General features: G+C 40.3%; 1 long non-coding RNA gene and 1 pseudogene across 1 annotated transcript; one reads left to right on the top strand and one right to left on the bottom strand.

Moving 5' to 3' along the window:
* Positions 1 to 217: 217 nt before the first annotated feature.
* Positions 218 to 5,654, bottom strand: LOC119882176. The gene is made up of 2 exons (XR_005440467.1): positions 4,109 to 5,654; positions 218 to 332 (listed from the first exon to the last, which is right to left on the bottom strand). It is a non-coding gene; the product is annotated as an uncharacterized LOC119882176 (long non-coding RNA).
* Positions 5,655 to 20,681: 15,027 nt separating this feature from the next.
* Positions 20,682 to 21,969, top strand: LOC119882175 (annotated as a pseudogene).
* The last annotated feature ends 287 nt before the right edge of the window (positions 21,970 to 22,256 follow it).

Here is a 22,256-nt window from a genome sequence, read left to right as displayed (position 1 = left end):
GGCTTTGTACAATCAGACTGGGCTGAGTTATGGTCATTTAAACTCATCCTTAAAATAATAATTAATTACAAATGAAAACAGACTGAAACTGTGAAAGTTGTAGACGATAGTTCAGCTTCAGGACTCATTACACTTTATTTTAAATGCCAGCAATTAACTCTATTTGTTATTTACTTCTTGGAGTATTACACATTTTATTAAAAGAAGAACACAAACAGTAGCTAATATGGCTTACTTTATATCTCTGCGACAGATCCAGGACCAGTATGGCATTGTGTTTTGCAGTTCAGCATGTCGTGAGAGTGATGTTGATGGTTTAAGTATCTGGATATCTGAGGTGGAAAACAGGGTCAGACTTATTATTACAAATACACACTCCCTTTGGATGCACTCATGTAAACTGCAAAGTGTGTGTGAGTTCAGAATATATCCCATTAAAATAAGAGCATTGATGTGTTCAAGTTTTTTTGCATCTGTATAGAGAAATTATAATATTCTATATTATGATGTTAAAAAAAGACCTATAGTGATTATATTATATAAGACATCTTGGGCGATATTAGTGGAACCTGCACTTGTGCTTTTTGTACTTTTAATTTTTCAAGTAGAAAGCGTATAGTTTATCGTACAAGGTGAAAAGGTCTGGCCTGCCTTGTGACAAGGAGAACACTGAATTCATGTGATGTCATCTCATTCTGAAACCTTTGATGACCGTCGTCCCATTCTGAAACCTTTGATGACACATATGGAGCCCGTTATGACATCATGCAGAATGTCCAACAGAATGTTCTGTTGGATTAAAGCCTCCTGACAAACTCCAGTTAGATGCAACCTGACCTCCAACAGAGAAACATCTCCCAGTGTCAACAGACCAAAACTACAGAAATTAGATCTCGACTAGAACCAAAGACGTCAAAACCTGCGGTACACAACCACCCAAGGTACACTACAACCACAAGCAACACTACAGTAGTATCCAACACCGATCCCTGTGTTCAGCCAACATGGAGACAAACTCAAGAGACGAGGTAAGATTTTCTGAACCAGGAGACACTACATCTTTTGTCCAAAGCTTCAAAAATTAGTATTTATAAATATTTTTGAAGAGAGGGCAGCGATTCAGAGGTCTGGCCAGTGAGCTGACTGAGTTTCTTTATATTTAGTTTCTAATTTACATGAATGTGTTGTATTGAGACATGTGAACTGTACAATGTCATAATGTTTTCAGTGTTTAGAGTTTTACAACATCATTGCTGTAATGTGTTTACTGTGAGTCGGGGACACAAGGTGACAGACTTTGTGTCGCTGTAGTTTACAAGACATTTCTGGATATTGTGCAGTTGGCTTGAGGATATTTCTATTTTGACTATATTTAAGTGAAACACAAAACAACATTTTACTGAAATACTATTACTCAATAGTAAATTGAGAATTTGACTGTTTTTGCTGAAGCTGTGAATGAGGGACATTTCATTTTGCTGCCAGTGATGTAGGGCTCTTTTACTACAGATAGCTTCAGATGTGTGAAAGATCCCCTCTTTTTCTGTGTATTCAAAGTTAACACGGGACAATATTTTTACGTATTGCATGTATATTTGTGTCTTTCAGCTCACAGCATTCTCCAGGCAGAGCCCTGCACGCTCTGCGACGAGCCCTTAAAGACTCAAAATCAGTACACAGGCAGCTGGCCTCAGAAAATGCTGCTCTGAAGGAGCAAATGGCCAACAAAGAGATCAGCTGGGAAAAGGAAAGGCAGAAGCTTCTGGATAAAACAGGCCGGTATAGTCTCAACTCTATATACAATCAGAAATGAAAGAGATTTCCTAGATGGGGCTTTACAGTCCACAACAGCCATTCTTAAACAAAGTGACATTCAAAGAAAGGAGACGGAGAGAAAAAATGAAATATTAGAAGAAGAGGTCTGCTCTCTTAAGAAACACCTGAGCTGTCAACAGATGGAGACAGAGAAAATAAAAACATTGTGGAAAGAAGAGCGGGACCAGGTCATGAAAATGAAGCTTTGCGTGGAGAAATCTCTAAATCAGTTTACTGCAGGGTGGGAAAGCCAGTGGCTTGTGAATGAGGAGGAGGGAGATGCCGAGCTGACCACTCTGCAGGAGCACTGTGAGGAGAAGGAGATGAAGGTAAAGGAAGATGAGATCATTTCCATGGTAACAAGGGAAATTATGGCAATGGTGGAGGGAAATATGGTGACATTAAAATCCATAAACACAGAGCTCCACCAGAGCCAGGCAGAGTTGAAGAGTAAAAACAAAGTTCTGCAGGATCTTCTCAGTGGAGAGCAGAAAACAATAGAGAGCTGGAGGAGAAGTGGCTCCAAAAAGAGCACACGATGGAGGAGGACATTAAGCTCCTGAGCGAGCTAAACACTGAGCTCCAGGTACGGCACATCAGCTGATCACTTTAATTGAAATAATAACTTGTTGGATTCTAACACTTTGTTTCATATTTAGTCTTTGAAAGAGAAAACACTGAATGACTTTCTACTTTTGTCTTTTCAGGAGCTCGCCGACAAAACTGACGATGAGAAGGCCAAGATGAGAAAGAACGAAAGAGGGCAAGGAAGGAGACAGAAAAGAGGCTGAAGAAGGAGAGAAAAGAGGAGGAAAAGAGAGAGAAGAAAGAGAAAAAGAAAATGAGAAGAAGGAAAAGGAGAGATTGAAGAGAGAAAAGAAAGAAAATCAGGAAAGGGAGAAAAAAGAAAAGAGGAGATAAAAGAGGAGGAGAAGAAAGAGAAGGAAGAAAATGAGAAAAAGGAAAAGGAGAGATTGAAGAGAGAAAAGAAAGAAAATCAGGAAAGGGAGAAGAAAGAAAAGAAGGAGAGAAAAGAGGAGGAGAAGAAAGAGAAGGAAGAAAATGAGAAAAAGGAAAAGGAGAGATTAAAGAGAGAAAAGAAATAAAATGAGGAAAGAGAGAAGAAAGAAAGAGAGAGGAGTAATATCATTTTACCCCCCATCTCCCCTTCCAGTTTTCCTCCCCTCCTTTCCTAACCCTCTCACCCCTACTCCCCAACAACCCTACCTCCTACTCTTCTCCCTTCTTTCCCCCCCTACCCCTTTCCGTTTAACCCCTACTACCCAACAACCCTACCTTTCCTACCCCCTCCCCCCATCTGCCCATCAGGTTTCCTCCCTCCTTTCCTAACCCCCTCACCCCTTTCTCCCTTTCACCCCTACTCCCCAACAACCCTACCTCTCCTACCCTCTTACCTCCCATTCTTTCTCCCTTCCTAATCCCCCCTACCCCTTTCTCCATTTAACCCCTACTCCCCAACAACCCTACCTTTCCTACCCTCTTACCCCCCCCCCCCCATCAGGTTTCCTCCCTCCTTTCCTAACCCTCTCACCCGTTTCTCCCTATTACCCATACCCCATGTCATGTCACCTGATAAATTAAATAAACACAATTAAATGTGATATCTTGGTCGTGATAGCAGGTTTTAGATATTTCTGTAAATTGAAGTGATTGCAGAGTTTGTATGTTATACTGCAGCTGATTCATTTCATACAGCTGGAAATACTGCCCTCCAGTAATAAAAACTAAGTATTTCTTCAGCCCATGGAGTATAGTGGGCTTGCATAAATATGTATTTGACTCAGATCTCGGGTTAAGTTTTAGAGATTTATCTAAACACAGACCTCTGTTTATTTGAATAGTGTCCACACTGGAAAACACTCAGGTAGTGCACACATCTGACACAAAAGTCCTGTAATTTTGTTTTTCTAACAATCAAAAAATATTGTTTTTATTCTACGTGTGGACCTACATTAAAATACACATAGCTATACACAATTATGGTTGCATCATGGTGGCTATGGCTTGAACAATACCTAAATCCTGGACAACTGGGGCTTTGTACAATCAGACTGGGCTGAGTTATGGTCATTTAAACTCATCCTTAAAATAATAATTAATTACAAATGAAAACAGACTGAAACTGTGTTGAAAGTTGTAGACGATAGTTCAGCTTCAGGACTCATTACACTTTATTTTAAATGCCAGCAATTAACTCTATTTGTTATTTACTTCTTGGAGTATTACACATTTTATTAAAAGAAGAACACAAACAGTAGCTAATATGGCTTACTTTATATCTCTGCGACAGATCCAGGACCAGTATGGCATTGTGTTTTGCAGTTCAGCATGTCGTGAGAGTGATGTTGATGGTTTAAGTATCTGGATATCTGAGGTGGAAAACAGGGTCAGACTTATTATTACAAATACACACTCCCTTTGGATGCACTCATGTAAACTGCAAAGTGTGTGTGAGTTCAGAATATATCCCATTAAAATAAGAGCATTGATGTGTTCAAGTTTTTTTGCATCTGTATAGAGAAATTATAATATTCTATATTATGATGTTAAAAAAAGACCTATAGTGATTATATTATATAAGACATCTTGGGCGATATTAGTGGAACCTGCACTTGTGCTTTTTGTACTTTTAATTTTTCAAGTAGAAAGCGTATAGTTTATCGTACAAGGTGAAAAGGTCTGGCCTGCCTTGTGACAAGGAGAACACTGAATTCATGTGATGTCATCTCATTCTGAAACCTTTGATGACCGTCGTCCCACTCTGAAACCTTTGATGACACAATATGGAGCCCGTTATGACATCATGCAGAATGTCCAACAGAATGTTCTGTTGGATTAAAGCCTCCTGACAAACTCCAGTTAGATGCAACCTGACCTCCAACAGAGAAACATCTCCCAGTGTCAACAGACCAAAACTACAGAAATTAGATCTCGACTAGAACCAAAGACGTCAAAACCTGCGGTACACAACCACCCAAGGTACACTACAACCACAAGCAACACTACAGTAGTATATCTCCAACACCGATCCCTGTGTTCAGCCAACATGGAGACAAACTCAAGAGACGAGGTAAGATTTTCTGAACCAGGAGACACTACATCTTTTGTCCAAAGCTTCAACAAATATAGTATTTATAAATATTTTTGAAGAGAGGGCAGCGATTCAGAGGTCTGGCCAGTGAGCTGACTGAGTTTCTTTATATTTAGTTTCTAATTTACATGAATGTGTTGTATTGAGACATGTGAACTGTACAATGTCATAATGTTTTCAGTGTTTAGAGTTTTACAACATCATTGCTGTAATGTGTTTACTGTGAGTCGGGGACACAAGGTGACAGACTTTGTGTCGCTGTAGTTTACAAGACATTTCTGGATATTGTGCAGTTGGCTTGAGGATATTTCTATTTTGACTATATTTAAGTGAAACACAAAACAACATTTTACTGAAATACTATTACTCAATAGTAAATTGAGAATTTGACTGTTTTTGCTGAAGCTGTGAATGAGGGACATTTCATTTTGCTGCCAGTGATGTAGGGCTCTTTTACTACAGATAGCTTCAGATGTGTGAAAGATCCCCTCTTTTTCTGTGTATTCAAAGTTAACACGGGACAATATTTTTACGTATTGCATGTATATTTGTGTCTTTCAGTGCTCACAGCATTCTCCAGGCAGAGCCCTGCACGCTCTGCGACGAGCCCTTAAAGACTCAAAATCAGTACACAGGCAGCTGGCCTCAGAAAATGCTGCTCTGAAGGAGCAAATGGCCAACAAAGAGATCAGCTGGGAAAAGGAAAGGCAGAAGCTTCTGGATAAAACAGGCGTATAGTCTCAACTCTATATACAATCAGAAATGAAAGAGATTTCCTAGATGGGGCTTTACAGTCCACAACAGCCATTCTTAAACAAAGTGACATTCAAAGAAAGGAGACGGAGAGAAAAAATGAAATATTAGAAGAAGAGGTCTGCTCTCTTAAGAAACACCTGAGCTGTCAACAGATGGAGACAGAGAAAATAAAAACATTGTGGAAAGAAGAGCGGGACCAGGTCATGAAAATGAAGCTTTGCGTGGAGAAATCTCTAAATCAGTTTACTGCAGGGTGGGAAAGCCAGTGGCTTGTGAATGAGGAGGAGGGAGATGCCGAGCTGACCACTCTGCAGGAGCACTGTGAGGAGAAGGAGATGAAGGTAAAGGAAGATGAGATCATTTCCATGGTAACAAGGGAAATTATGGCAATGGTGGAGGGAAATATGGTGACATTAAAATCCATAAACACAGAGCTCCACCAGAGCCAGGCAGAGTTGAAGAGTAAAAACAAAGCTCTGCAGGATCTTCTCAGTGGAGAGCAGAAAAACAATAGAGAGCTGGAGGAGAAGTGGCTCCAAAAAGAGCACACGATGGAGGAGGACATTAAGCTCCTGAGCGAGCTAAACACTGAGCTCCAGGTACGGCACATCAGCTGATCACTTTAATTGAAATAATAACTTGTTGGATTCTAACACTTTGTTTCATATTTAGTCTTTGAAAGAGAAAACACTGAATGACTTTCTACTTTTGTCTTTTCAGGAGCTCGCCGACAAAACTGACGATGAGAAGGCCAAGATGAGAAAGAACGAAAAGAGGGCAAGGAAGGAGACAGAAAAGAGGCTGAAGAAGGAGAGAAAAGAGGAGGAAAAGAGAGAGAAGAAAGAGAAAAAAGAAAATGAGAAGAAGGAAAAGGAGAGATTGAAGAGAGAAAAGAAAGAAAATCAGGAAAGGGAGAAAAAAGAAAAGAGGAGATAAAAGAGGAGGAGAAGAAAGAGAAGGAAGAAAATGAGAAAAAGGAAAAGGAGAGATTGAAGAGAGAAAAGAAAGAAAATCAGGAAAGGGAGAAGAAAGAAAAGAAGGAGAGAAAAGAGGAGAGAGAGAGAAGAAAGAGAAGGAAGAAAATGAGAAAAAGGAAAAGGAGAGATTAAAGAGAGAAAAGAAATAAAATGAGGAAAGAGAGAAGAAAAAAGAAAGAGGAGAGGATGATGGAGAAGAAAGAGGAGTAATATCATTTTACCCCCCATCTCCCCTTCCAGTTTTCCTCCCCTCCTTTCCTAACCCTCTCACCCCTACTCCCCAACAACCCTACCTCTCATTCTTTCTCCCTTCCTAACCCCCCTACCCCTTTCTCCGTTTAACCCCTACTACCCAACAACCCTACCTTTCCTACCCCCCTCCGACCCCATCTGCCCATCAGGTTTCCTCCCTCCTTTCCTAACCCCCTCACCCCTTTCTCCCTTTCACCCCTACTCCCCAACAACCCTACCTCTCCTACCCTCTTACCTCCCATTCTTTCTCCCTTCCTAATCCCCCCTACCCCTTTCTCCATTTAACCCCTACTACCCAACAACCCTACCTTTCCTACCCTCTTACCCCCCCCATCAGGTTTCCTCCCTCCTTTCCTAACCCTCTCACCCGTTTCTCCCTATTACCCATACCCCATGTCATGTCACCTGATCTTTTAAATAAACACAATTAAATGTGATATCTTGGTCGTGATAGCAGGTTTTAGATATTTCTGTAAATTGAAGTGATTGCAGAGTTTGTATGTTATACTGCAGCTGATTCATTTCATACAGCTGGAAATACTGCCCTCCAGTAATAAAAACTAAGTATTTCTTCAGCCCATGGAGTATAGTGGGCTTGCATAAATATGTATTTGACTCAGATCTCGGGTTAAGTTTTAGAGATTTATCTAAACACAGACCTCTGTTTATTTGAATAGTGTCCACACTGGAAAACACTCAGGTAGTGCACACATCTGACACAAAAGTCCTGTAATTTTGTTTTTCTAACAATCAAAAAATATTGTTTTTATTCTACGTGTGGACCTACATTAAAATACACATAGCTATACACAATTATGGTTGCATCATGGTGGCTATGGCTTGAACAATACCTAAATCCTGGACAACTGGGGCTTTGTACAATCAGACTGGGCTGAGTTATGGTCATTTAAACTCATCCTTAAAATAATAATTAATTACAAATGAAAACAGACTGAAACTGTGTTGAAAGTTGTAGACGATAGTTCAGCTTCAGGACTCATTACACTTTATTTTAAATGCCAGCAATTAACTCTATTTGTTATTTACTTCTTGGAGTATTACACATTTTATTAAAAGAAGAACACAAACAGTAGCTAATATGGCTTACTTTATATCTCTGCGACAGATCCAGGACCAGTATGGCATTGTGTTTTGCAGTTCAGCATGTCGTGAGAGTGATGTTGATGGTTTAAGTATCTGGATATCTGAGGTGGAAAACAGGGTCAGACTTATTATTACAAATACACACTCCCTTTGGATGCACTCATGTAAACTGCAAAGTGTGTGTGAGTTCAGAATATATCCCATTAAAATAAGAGCATTGATGTGTTCAAGTTTTTTTGCATCTGTATAGAGAAATTATAATATTCTATATTATGATGTTAAAAAAAGACCTATAGTGATTATATTATATAAGACATCTTGGGCGATATTAGTGGAACCTGCACTTGTGCTTTTTGTACTTTTAATTTTTCAAGTAGAAAGCGTATAGTTTATCGTACAAGGTGAAAAGGTCTGGCCTGCCTTGTGACAAGGAGAACACTGAATTCATGTGATGTCATCTCATTCTGAAACCTTTGATGACCGTCGTCCCACTCTGAAACCTTTGATGACCGTCGTCCCATTCTGAAACCTTTGATGACACAATATGGAGCCCGTTATGACATCATGCAGAATGTCCAACAGAATGTTCTGTTGGATTAAAGCCTCCTGACAAACTCCAGTTAGATGCAACCTGACCTCCAACAGAGAAACATCTCCCAGTGTCAACAGACCAAAACTACAGAAATTAGATCTCGACTAGAACCAAAGACGTCAAAACCTGCGGTACACAACCACCCAAGGTACACTACAACCACAAGCAACACTACAGTAGTATATCTCCAACACCGATCCCTGTGTTCAGCCAACATGGAGACAAACTCAAGAGACGAGGTAAGATTTTCTGAACCAGGAGACACTACATCTTTTGTCCAAAGCTTCAACAAATATAGTATTTATAAATATTTTTGAAGAGAGGGCAGCGATTCAGAGGTCTGGCCAGTGAGCTGACTGAGTTTCTTTATATTTAGTTTCTAATTTACATGAATGTGTTGTATTGAGACATGTGAACTGTACAATGTCATAATGTTTTCAGTGTTTAGAGTTTTACAACATCATTGCTGTAATGTGTTTACTGTGAGTCGGGGACACAAGGTGACAGACTTTGTGTCGCTGTAGTTTACAAGACATTTCTGGATATTGTGCAGTTGGCTTGAGGATATTTCTATTTTGACTATATTTAAGTGAAACACAAAACAACATTTTACTGAAATACTATTACTCAATAGTAAATTGAGAATTTGACTGTTTTTGCTGAAGCTGTGAATGAGGGACATTTCATTTTGCTGCCAGTGATGTAGGGCTCTTTTACTACAGATAGCTTCAGATGTGTGAAAGATCCCCTCTTTTTCTGTGTATTCAAAGTTAACACGGGACAATATTTTTACGTATTGCATGTATATTTGTGTCTTTCAGTGCTCACAGCATTCTCCAGGCAGAGCCCTGCACGCTCTGCGACGAGCCCTTAAAGACTCAAAATCAGTACACAGGCAGCTGGCCTCAGAAAATGCTGCTCTGAAGGAGCAAATGGCCAACAAAGAGATCAGCTGGGAAAAGGAAAGGCAGAAGCTTCTGGATAAAACAGGCGTATAGTCTCAACTCTATATACAACCAGAAATGAAAGAGATTTCCTAGATGGGGCTTTACAGTCCACAACAGCCATTCTTAAACAAAGTGACATTCAAAGAAAGGAGACGGAGAGAAAAAATGAAATATTAGAAGAAGAGGTCTGCTCTCTTAAGAAACACCTGAGCTGTCAACAGATGGAGACAGAGAAAATAAAAACATTGTGGAAAGAAGAGCGGGACCAGGTCATGAAAATGAAGCTTTGCGTGGAGAAATCTCTAAATCAGTTTACTGCAGGGTGGGAAAGCCAGTGGCTTGTGAATGAGGAGGAGGGAGATGCCGAGCTGACCACTCTGCAGGAGCACTGTGAGGAGAAGGAGATGAAGGTAAAGGAAGATGAGATCATTTCCACGGTAACAAGGGAAATTATGGCAATGGTGGAGGGAAATATGGTGACATTAAAATCCATAAACACAGAGCTCCACCAGAGCCAGGCAGAGTTGAAGAGTAAAAACAAAGCTCTGCAGGATCTTCTCAGTGGAGAGCAGAAAAACAATAGAGAGCTGGAGGAGAAGTGGCTCCAAAAAGAGCACACGATGGAGGAGGACATTAAGCTCCTGAGCGAGCTAAACACTGAGCTCCAGGTACGGCACATCAGCTGATCACTTTAATTGAAATAATAACTTGTTGGATTCTAACACTTTGTTTCATATTTAGTCTTTGAAAGAGAAAACACTGAATGACTTTCTACTTTTGTCTTTTCAGGAGCTCGCCGACAAAACTGACGATGAGAAGGCCAAGATGAGAAAGAACGAAAAGAGGGCAAGGAAGGAGACAGAAAAGAGGCTGAAGAAGGAGAGAAAAGAGGAGGAAAAGAGAGAGAAGAAAGAGAAAAAAGAAAATGAGAAGAAGGAAAAGGAGAGATTGAAGAGAGAAAAGAAAGAAAATCAGGAAAGGGAGAAAAAAGAAAAGAGGAGATAAAAGAGGAGGAGAAGAAAGAGAAGGAAGAAAATGAGAAAAAGGAAAAGGAGAGATTGAAGAGAGAAAAGAAAGAAAATCAGGAAAGGGAGAAGAAAGAAAAGAAGGAGAGAAAAGAGGAGGAGAAGAAAGAGAAGGAAGAAAATGAGAAAAAGGAAAAGGAGAGATTAAAGAGAGAAAAGAAATAAAATGAGGAAAGAGAGAAGAAAGAAAAGAAAGAGGAGTAATATCATTTTACCCCCCATCTCCCCTTCCAGTTTTCCTCCCCTCCTTTCCTAACCCTCTCACCCCTACTCCCCAACAACCCTACCTCTCTACTCTTACCTCCCATTCTTTCTCCCTTCCTACCCCCGCTACCCCTTTCTCCGTTTAACCCCTACTACCCAACAACCCTACCTTTCCTACCCCCCTCCCCCCATCTGCCCATCAGGTTTCCTCCCTCCTTTCCTAACCCCCTCACCCCTTTCTCCCTTTCACCCCTACTCCCCAACAACCCTACCTCTCCTACCCTCTTACCTCCCATTCTTTCTCCCTTCCTAATCCCCCCTACCCCTTTCTCCATTTAACCCCTACTACCCAACAACCCTACCTTTCCTACCCTCTTACCCCCCCCCCCCCCCATCAGGTTTCCTCCCTCCTTTCCTAACCCTCTCACCCGTTTCTCCCTATTACCCATACCCCATGTCATGTCACCTGAAATAAATGTAAATAAACACAATTAAATGTGATATCTTGGTCGTGATAGCAGGTTTTAGATATTTCTGTAAATTGAAGTGATTGCAGAGTTTGTATGTTATACTGCAGCTGATTCATTTCATACAGCTGGAAATACTGCCCTCCAGTAATAAAAACTAAGTATTTCTTCAGCCCATGGAGTATAGTGGGCTTGCATAAATATGTATTTGACTCAGATCTCGGGTTAAGTTTTAGAGATTTATCTAAACACAGACCTCTGTTTATTTGAATAGTGTCCACACTGGAAAACACTCAGGTAGTGCACACATCTGACACAAAAGTCCTGTAATTTTGTTTTTCTAACAATCAAAAAATATTGTTTTTATTCTACGTGTGGACCTACATTAAAATACACATAGCTATACACAATTATGGTTGCATCATGGTGGCTATGGCTTGAACAATACCTAAATCCTGGACAACTGGGGCTTTGTACAATCAGACTGGGCTGAGTTATGGTCATTTAAACTCATCCTTAAAATAATAATTAATTACAAATGAAAACAGACTGAAACTGTGTTGAAAGTTGTAGACGATAGTTCAGCTTCAGGACTCATTACACTTTATTTTAAATGCCAGCAATTAACTCTATTTGTTATTTACTTCTTGGAGTATTACACATTTTATTAAAAGAAGAACACAAACAGTAGCTAATATGGCTTACTTTATATCTCTGCGACAGATCCAGGACCAGTATGGCATTGTGTTTTGCAGTTCAGCATGTCGTGAGAGTGATGTTGATGGTTTAAGTATCTGGATATCTGAGGTGGAAAACAGGGTCAGACTTATTATTACAAATACACACTCCCTTTGGATGCACTCATGTAAACTGCAAAGTGTGTGTGAGTTCAGAATATATCCCATTAAAATAAGAGCATTGATGTGTTCAAGTTTTTTTGCATCTGTATAGAGAAATTATAATATTCTATATTATGATGTTAAAAAAAGACCTATAGTGATTATATTATATAAGACATCTTGGGCGATATTAGTGGAACCTGCACTTGTGCTTTTTGTACTTTTAATTTTTCAAGTAGAAAGCGTATAGTTTATCGTACAAGGTGAAAAGGTCTGGCCTGCCTTGTGACAAGGAGAACACTGAATTCATGTGATGTCATCTCATTCTGAAACCTTTGATGACCGTCGTCCCACTCTGAAACCTTTGATGACCGTCGTCCCATTCTGAAACCTTTGATGACACAATATGGAGCCCGTTATGACATCATGCAGAATGTCCAACAGAATGTTCTGTTGGATTAAAGCCTCCTGACAAACTCCAGTTAGATGCAACCTGACCTCCAACAGAGAAACATCTCCCAGTGTCAACAGACCAAAACTACAGAAATTAGATCTCGACTAGAACCAAAGACGTCAAAACCTGCGGTACACAACCACCCAAGGTACACTACAACCACAAGCAACACTACAGTAGTATATCTCCAACACCGATCCCTGTGTTCAGCCAACATGGAGACAAACTCAAGAGACGAGGTAAGATTTTCTGAACCAGGAGACACTACATCTTTTGTCCAAAGCTTCAACAAATATAGTATTTATAAATATTTTTGAAGAGAGGGCAGCGATTCAGAGGTCTGGCCAGTGAGCTGACTGAGTTTCTTTATATTTAGTTTCTAATTTACATGAATGTGTTGTATTGAGACATGTGAACTGTACAATGTCATAATGTTTTCAGTGTTTAGAGTTTTACAACATCATTGCTGTAATGTGTTTACTGTGAGTCGGGGACACAAGGTGACAGACTTTGTGTCGCTGTAGTTTACAAGACATTTCTGGATATTGTGCAGTTGGCTTGAGGATATTTCTATTTTGACTATATTTAAGTGAAACACAAAACAACATTTTACTGAAATACTATTACTCAATAGTAAATTGAGAATTTGACTGTTTTTGCTGAAGCTGTGAATGAGGGACATTTCATTTTGCTGCCAGTGATGTAGGGCTCTTTTACTACAGATAGCTTCAGATGTGTGAAAGATCCCCTCTTTTTCTGTGTATTCAAAGTTAACACGGGACAATATTTTTACGTATTGCATGTATATTTGTGTCTTTCAGTGCTCACAGCATTCTCCAGGCAGAGCCCTGCACGCTCTGCGACGAGCCCTTAAAGACTCAAAATCAGTACACAGGCAGCTGGCCTCAGAAAATGCTGCTCTGAAGGAGCAAATGGCCAACAAAGAGATCAGCTGGGAAAAGGAAAGGCAGAAGCTTCTGGATAAAACAGGCGTATAGTCTCAACTCTATATACAATCAGAAATGAAAGAGATTTCCTAGATGGGGCTTTACAGTCCACAACAGCCATTCTTAAACAAAGTGACATTCAAAGAAAGGAGACGGAGAGAAAAAATGAAATATTAGAAGAAGAGGTCTGCTCTCTTAAGAAACACCTGAGCTGTCAACAGATGGAGACAGAGAAAATAAAAACATTGTGGAAAGAAGAGCGGGACCAGGTCATGAAAATGAAGCTTTGCGTGGAGAAATCTCTAAATCAGTTTACTGCAGGGTGGGAAAGCCAGTGGCTTGTGAATGAGGAGGAGGGAGATGCCGAGCTGACCACTCTGCAGGAGCACTGTGAGGAGAAGGAGATGAAGGTAAAGGAAGATGAGATCATTTCCACGGTAACAAGGGAAATTATGGCAATGGTGGAGGGAAATATGGTGACATTAAAATCCATAAACACAGAGCTCCACCAGAGCCAGGCAGAGTTGAAGAGTAAAAACAAAGCTCTGCAGGATCTTCTCAGTGGAGAGCAGAAAAACAATAGAGAGCTGGAGGAGAAGTGGCTCCAAAAAGAGCACACGATGGAGGAGGACATTAAGCTCCTGAGCGAGCTAAACACTGAGCTCCAGGTACGGCACATCAGCTGATCACTTTAATTGAAATAATAACTTGTTGGATTCTAACACTTTGTTTCATATTTAGTCTTTGAAAGAGAAAACACTGAATGACTTTCTACTTTTGTCTTTTCAGGAGCTCGCCGACAAAACTGACGATGAGAAGGCCAAGATGAGAAAGAACGAAAAGAGGGCAAGGAAGGAGACAGAAAAGAGGCTGAAGAAGGAGAGAAAAGAGGAGGAAAAGAGAGAGAAGAAAGAGAAAAAAGAAAATGAGAAGAAGGAAAAGGAGAGATTGAAGAGAGAAAAGAAAGAAAATCAGGAAAGGGAGAAAAAAGAAAAGAGGAGATAAAAGAGGAGGAGAAGAAAGAGAAGGAAGAAAATGAGAAAAAGGAAAAGGAGAGATTGAAGAGAGAAAAGAAAGAAAATCAGGAAAGGGAGAAGAAAGAAAAGAAGGAGAGAAAAGAGGAGGAGAAGAAAGAGAAGGAAGAAAATGAGAAAAAGGAAAAGGAGAGATTAAAGAGAGAAAAGAAATAAAATGAGGAAAGAGAGAAGAAAGAAAAGAAAGAGGAGTAATATCATTTTACCCCCCATCTCCCCTTCCAGTTTTCCTCCCCTCCTTTCCTAACCCTCTCACCCCTACTCCCCAACAACCCTACCTCTCTACCTCTTACCTCCCATTCTTTCTCCCTTCCTCACCCCCGCTACCCCTTTCTCCGTTTAACCCCTACTACCCAACAACCCTACCTTTCCTACCCCCCTCCCCCCATCTGCCCATCAGGTTTCCTCCCTCCTTTCCTAACCCCCTCACCCCTTTCTCCCTTTCACCCCTACTCCCCAACAACCCTACCTCTCCTACCCTCTTACCTCCCATTCTTTCTCCCTTCCTAATCCCCCCTACCCCTTTCTCCATTTAACCCCTACTACCCAACAACCCTACCTTTCCTACCCTCTTACCCCCCCCCCCCCCCATCAGGTTTCCTCCCTCCTTTCCTAACCCTCTCACCCGTTTCTCCCTATTACCCATACCCCATGTCATGTCACCTGAAATAAATGTAAATAAACACAATTAAATGTGATATCTTGGTCGTGATAGCAGGTTTTAGATATTTCTGTAAATTGAAGTGATTGCAGAGTTTGTATGTTATACTGCAGCTGATTCATTTCATACAGCTGGAAATACTGCCCTCCAGTAATAAAAACTAAGTATTTCTTCAGCCCATGGAGTATAGTGGGCTTGCATAAATATGTATTTGACTCAGATCTCGGGTTAAGTTTTAGAGATTTATCTAAACACAGACCTCTGTTTATTTGAATAGTGTCCACACTGGAAAACACTCAGGTAGTGCACACATCTGACACAAAAGTCCTGTAATTTTGTTTTTCTAACAATCAAAAAATATTGTTTTTATTCTACGTGTGGACCTACATTAAAATACACATAGCTATACACAATTATGGTTGCATCATGGTGGCTATGGCTTGAACAATACCTAAATCCTGGACAACTGGGGCTTTGTACAATCAGACTGGGCTGAGTTATGGTCATTTAAACTCATCCTTAAAATAATAATTAATTACAAATGAAAACAGACTGAAACTGTGTTGAAAGTTGTAGACGATAGTTCAGCTTCAGGACTCATTACACTTTATTTTAAATGCCAGCAATTAACTCTATTTGTTATTTACTTCTTGGAGTATTACACATTTTATTAAAAGAAGAACACAAACAGTAGCTAATATGGCTTACTTTATATCTCTGCGACAGATCCAGGACCAGTATGGCATTGTGTTTTGCAGTTCAGCATGTCGTGAGAGTGATGTTGATGGTTTAAGTATCTGGATATCTGAGGTGGAAAACAGGGTCAGACTTATTATTACAAATACACACTCCCTTTGGATGCACTCATGTAAACTGCAAAGTGTGTGTGAGTTCAGAATATATCCCATTAAAATAAGAGCATTGATGTGTTCAAGTTTTTTTGCATCTGTATAGAGAAATTATAATATTCTATATTATGATGTTAAAAAAAGACCTATAGTGATTATATTATATAAGACATCTTGGGCGATATTAGTGGAACCTGCACTTGTGCTTTTTGTACTTTTAATTTTTCAAGTAGAAAGCGTATAGTTTATCGTACAAGGTGAAAAGGTCTGGCCTGCCTTGTGACAAGGAGAACACTGAATTCATGTGATGTCGTCCCACTCTGAAACCTTTGATGACCGTCGTCCCATTCTGAAACCTTTGATGACACAATATGGAGCCCGTTATGACATCATGCAGAATGTCCAACAGAATGTTCTGTTGGATTAAAGCCTCCTGACAAACTCCAGTTAGATGCAACCTGACCTCCAACAGAGAAACATCTCCCAGTGTCAACAGACCAAAACTACAGAAATTAGATCTCGACTAGAACCAAAGACGTCAAAACCTGCGGTACACAACCACCCAAGGTACACTACAACCACAAGCAACACTACAGTAGTATATCTCCAACACCGATCCCTGTGTTCAGCCAACATGGAGACAAACTCAAGAGACGAGGTAAGATTTTCTGAACCAGGAGACACTACATCTTTTGTCCAAAGCTTCAACAAATATAGTATTTATAAATATTTTTGAAGAGAGGGCAGCGATTCAGAGGTCTGGCCAGTGAGCTGACTGAGTTTCTTTATATTTAGTTTCTAATTTACATGAATGTGTTGTATTGAGACATGTGAACTGTACAATGTCATAATGTTTTCAGTGTTTAGAGTTTTACAACATCATTGCTGTAATGTGTTTACTGTGAGTCGGGGACACAAGGTGACAGACTTTGTGTCGCTGTAGTTTACAAGACATTTCTGGATATTGTGCAGTTGGCTTGAGGATATTTCTATTTTGACTATATTTAAGTGAAACACAAAACAACATTTTACTGAAATACTATTACTCAATAGTAAATTGAGAATTTGACTGTTTTTGCTGAAGCTGTGAATGAGGGACATTTCATTTTGCTGCCAGTGATGTAGGGCTCTTTTACTACAGATAGCTTCAGATGTGTGAAAGATCCCCTCTTTTTCTGTGTATTCAAAGTTAACACGGGACAATATTTTTACGTATTGCATGTATATTTGTGTCTTTCAGTGCTCACAGCATTCTCCAGGCAGAGCCCTGCACGCTCTGCGACGAGCCCTTAAAGACTCAAAATCAGTACACAGGCAGCTGGCCTCAGAAAATGCTGCTCTGAAGGAGCAAATGGCCAACAAAGAGATCAGCTGGGAAAAGGAAAGGCAGAAGCTTCTGGATAAAACAGGCGTATAGTCTCAACTCTATATACAATCAGAAATGAAAGAGATTTCCTAGATGGGGCTTTACAGTCCACAACAGCCATTCTTAAACAAAGTGACATTCAAAGAAAGGAGACGGAGAGAAAAAATGAAATATTAGAAGAAGAGGTCTGCTCTCTTAAGAAACACCTGAGCTGTCAACAGATGGAGACAGAGAAAATAAAAACATTGTGGAAAGAAGAGCGGGACCAGGTCATGAAAATGAAGCTTTGCGTGGAGAAATCTCTAAATCAGTTTACTGCAGGGTGGGAAAGCCAGTGGCTTGTGAATGAGGAGGAGGGAGATGCCGAGCTGACCACTCTGCAGGAGCACTGTGAGGAGAAGGAGATGAAGGTAAAGGAAGATGAGATCATTTCCACGGTAACAAGGGAAATTATGGCAATGGTGGAGGGAAATATGGTGACATTAAAATCCATAAACACAGAGCTCCACCAGAGCCAGGCAGAGTTGAAGAGTAAAAACAAAGCTCTGCAGGATCTTCTCAGTGGAGAGCAGAAAAACAATAGAGAGCTGGAGGAGAAGTGGCTCCAAAAAGAGCACACGATGGAGGAGGACATTAAGCTCCTGAGCGAGCTAAACACTGAGCTCCAGGTACGGCACATCAGCTGATCACTTTAATTGAAATAATAACTTGTTGGATTCTAACACTTTGTTTCATATTTAGTCTTTGAAAGAGAAAACACTGAATGACTTTCTACTTTTGTCTTTTCAGGAGCTCGCCGACAAAACTGACGATGAGAAGGCCAAGATGAGAAAGAACGAAAAGAGGGCAAGGAAGGAGACAGAAAAGAGGCTGAAGAAGGAGAGAAAAGAGGAGGAAAAGAGAGAGAAGAAAGAGAAAAAAGAAAATGAGAAGAAGGAAAAGGAGAGATTGAAGAGAGAAAAGAAAGAAAATCAGGAAAGGGAGAAAAAAGAAAAGAAGGAGATAAAAGAGGAGGAGAAGAAAGAGAAGGAAGAAAATGAGAAAAAGGAAAAGGAGAGATTGAAGAGAGAAAAGAAAGAAAATCAGGAAAGGGAGAAGAAAGAAAAGAAGGAGAGAAAAGAGGAGGAGAAGAAAGAGAAGGAAGAAAATGAGAAAAAGGAAAAGGAGAGATTAAAGAGAGAAAAGAAATAAAATGAGGAAAGAGAGAAGAAAGAAAAGAAAGAGGAGTAATATCATTTTACCCCCCATCTCCCCTTCCAGTTTTCCTCCCCTCCTTTCCTAACCCTCTCACCCCTACTCCCCAACAACCCTACCTCTCCTACCCTCTTACCTCCCATTCTTTCTCCCTTCCTCACCCCCGCTACCCCTTTCTCCGTTTAACCCCTACTACCCAACAACCCTACCTTTCCTACCCCCCTCCCCCCATCTGCCCATCAGGTTTCCTCCCTCCTTTCCTAACCCCCTCACCCCTTTCTCCCTTTCACCCCTACTCCCCAACAACCCTACCTCTCCTACCCTCTTACCTCCCATTCTTTCTCCCTTCCTAATCCCCCCTACCCCTTTCTCCATTTAACCCCTACTACCCAACAACCCTACCTTTCCTACCCTCTTACCCCCCCCCCCCCCCATCAGGTTTCCTCCCTCCTTTCCTAACCCTCTCACCCGTTTCTCCCTATTACCCATACCCCATGTCATGTCACCTGAAATAAATGTAAATAAACACAATTAAATGTGATATCTTGGTCGTGATAGCAGGTTTTAGATATTTCTGTAAATTGAAGTGATTGCAGAGTTTGTATGTTATACTGCAGCTGATTCATTTCATACAGCTGGAAATACTGCCCTCCAGTAATAAAAACTAAGTATTTCTTCAGCCCATGGAGTATAGTGGGCTTGCATAAATATGTATTTGACTCAGATCTCGGGTTAAGTTTTAGAGATTTATCTAAACACAGACCTCTGTTTATTTGAATAGTGTCCACACTGGAAAACACTCAGGTAGTGCACACATCTGACACAAAAGTCCTGTAATTTTGTTTTTCTAACAATCAAAAAATATTGTTTTTATTCTACGTGTGGACCTAGATTAAAATACACATAGCTATACACAATTATGGTTGTGACTCACCACTAGACAGCACTGTAATTCTATTTCTGTCTCTATTGGTTGGTAAACATGCTCTTATAAACAGCAGCTGTACTGTATATCTACAGGATTGTTGTTTTTCTGGACAAATTAATTTAAAGGCAGTTATTGTATCCCATGTTTTCCTATACAGAGTAACAGGTACAGTTCTGCTGTAAAGAGCAGCCGACAGAACTACGATTAATGGAAAATTTTTCATGTCACTATGACGATTTAAATACCATTTGCAGAATTCAGTCATGTTTCCAAAATTAAAACTTACTTGTGGAGCCCTGGTCGGCTCTACATGTAGATGTGATTGTTGTGATTGGTCTCGTGTCTCCAGCATCTCATCAGTTAATGCTACCAGGCTGAGTTCTGTTCTTGGCTCGTCCTCTGAGTCCACCACAGCCTGTATTATTGATATGTTGGCTCAGTTATTCAGGTCCCCAGTCTGGTCTAAAATAAAGCAGAATAACAGAACAGAATAAATACATGTTGGATTGTTTGTTTCTTCCTTTCTCTGTGGGAGAGTGTCCTCGGTCTCATTGAAATTTTTTTTTTTTACATTCTATTGGAACTATATTGTTATGTGTATGTTTCTTTGCTGAGTATTACACTGGTCGATAGTATTTCACATGGCAGTAAAGCAAAGAAATAAACAAAAAAACAGCAATCTTACTAGCTATAGGCTATTTCTATTGCCTTTAATTGTGTAAACCATAATTAATTGATTACAATTAAGTCAGACTTCTTCCTGTTCTTCTTCCTTTGTGTATTATATCTTTGTGCAAGTGTTTCATTTTTCATTGAGGTCTTTTAGGTTTGTTTAGTTCTTCTGTTAGAACAATGTTACTTTTAAATTAATAATCATATGGATAAATTGCCTTTCTGATATGTGAACACAATTGGGGCAGGCATGTTTAAAGAAGATATGATGGTGGGAGAGATAACTTTCTCTCTTCACCCACTCCTCCAGATTTTTTAAACATCTTGTGGGCATTTGTATCTGGTGTGTATCAGCCTGTGAAAACTCCCACAAAGTAAATTTAAAGAACATAAATTTCAACCCCTCACGTTGTCTTTGTTTGATGATGCACCTTGTTTCTCTGCTTTAAGTGAGGGATAACCATAGACTGTATATAACCAGGTGGGCATGGTGGTCCTGCAACATAACATCAGCAACGGTCACAGCTCCGTGTCCGACGCAGACACGCTGAGTCGGGCTGGTCACATCACGGTGGCCGTCGTCCTCGGGTTCATCCTGGTCCTGGGCTTCCTCGGTAACTTCCTGGTACTCCTGGTGTTCTCGCGCTTCCCGGGCTGCAGACTCCGGTGAACCTGCTGCTCGTCAACATCAGCGCCAGCCACATGCTCGTCTGCATCTTCGGGAAGCCCCTAAGCTTGGCCGACGGGCCCCTACGGGTGCCGGTGGTACGGTTTCTCAAACGCGCTTTTCGGTGAGTGATTGGGAATATTGGAAACTCCTGCATGACATAAAAACTATGGAGCCCCTGCAGTCCCATAAGATGATTTTTTTTCTTGTGCGCACAGGATAAAAAAATATAACCCTATGGGACTTGGCACTCTGTACAATCGTTACAGGCCCTATTTGAGTTCAGTTCAGGCAGGAATCTGTATAAATGATGCAGATCATACTTTAGATGCAGATTAAATTGAGTTTCTATTAGATGGCATTATCTGTTGCATTTTCATCTTGGTCTCTGCAGTGGTTTAGAGCCTATACATTTGGGCAGTGTCACATTTAGGTTATTCTAGGACTTCTGGTGGAGTAGAAGATGTATGGGGGCTACTGAGATTCTTTAGGCTACTTTAGTAGCCTAACTTAGGTACCCTACTTAGTAAAGTAGCAATACAACAATATTTTTACTACTATTTTATATATTTTACTCAAGTAGGCTACAGAAACAGTATCAGAACTAAAAGTTTATTAAGTAAATTTGTGTTTTTATATACTGGATTAACTTGTAAGCAGCATTTGCATGTTACAGCTATTGAGGTGGAATGTTAGGTAGTTTAATCTGTAACAATGCATGAGATTGTAGAGGTTGGTCATGTTTTAGATGTAAACTGCAAACTAAATTGTAACTACAGCTGTCAGATAAATGAATAAAAAGTAAATTATTTCCTTCTAAAATGGAGTGCAAGAAACTTTCTATGACTTGCGTCAAAAAACTGTAATAATTGGAGAGATGATTGACTCTGTTGATCATTTACTGCTGTTCTTTACTCTGTTTTGACGCCTCTTCTGTCGGTACAGTATCTCTGGTGTGTCTCTCTCTGCTGTCCTTTGAGCGGTACTCTGCGGTGCTCCACAGTACCCCAGCCGAACTCCTCTCAGTACCGCAGGGCCAGGCTCGTTGTGGCCGCCTCCTGCTCTACTCGCTGGTCTGGACTCTGCCTCCGCTGCTGGGCTGGAGCAGGTCTGTGCTGCCTCAATATTATCCACCACCTCATCACTAGATCATTCATTCATTTATTATTCAGTCTGATGATGCTAAAACTGAGAGGAAAACATTTTGCTAGTTTATTCACATTATAAAAACTTAATAAGGGAGTGCTTTAAAAGAAAATAGAGCCACCAAAGTTTTGGTCATCTGTGATTTCATAATTATTACTACAAAATGACAAACAGTCACATCACAATGTGTTACTGTGAGTGAAAGTTATTTGTTGTTACAGGCAATGATGCAAATGATAATCAGTGATG

This window comes from Micropterus salmoides, unplaced genomic scaffold (assembly GCF_014851395.1).
Source record: "Micropterus salmoides isolate LMB-PRFRI ecotype aquatic unplaced genomic scaffold, ASM1485139v1 Ms_hic_scaffold_2967, whole genome shotgun sequence".
In the NCBI taxonomy this organism is placed as follows: domain Eukaryota; kingdom Metazoa; phylum Chordata; class Actinopteri; order Centrarchiformes; family Centrarchidae; genus Micropterus; species Micropterus salmoides.
Note: the sequence above shows the minus strand (reverse complement) of the source record. Positions and strands in the feature narration are given on the sequence as shown.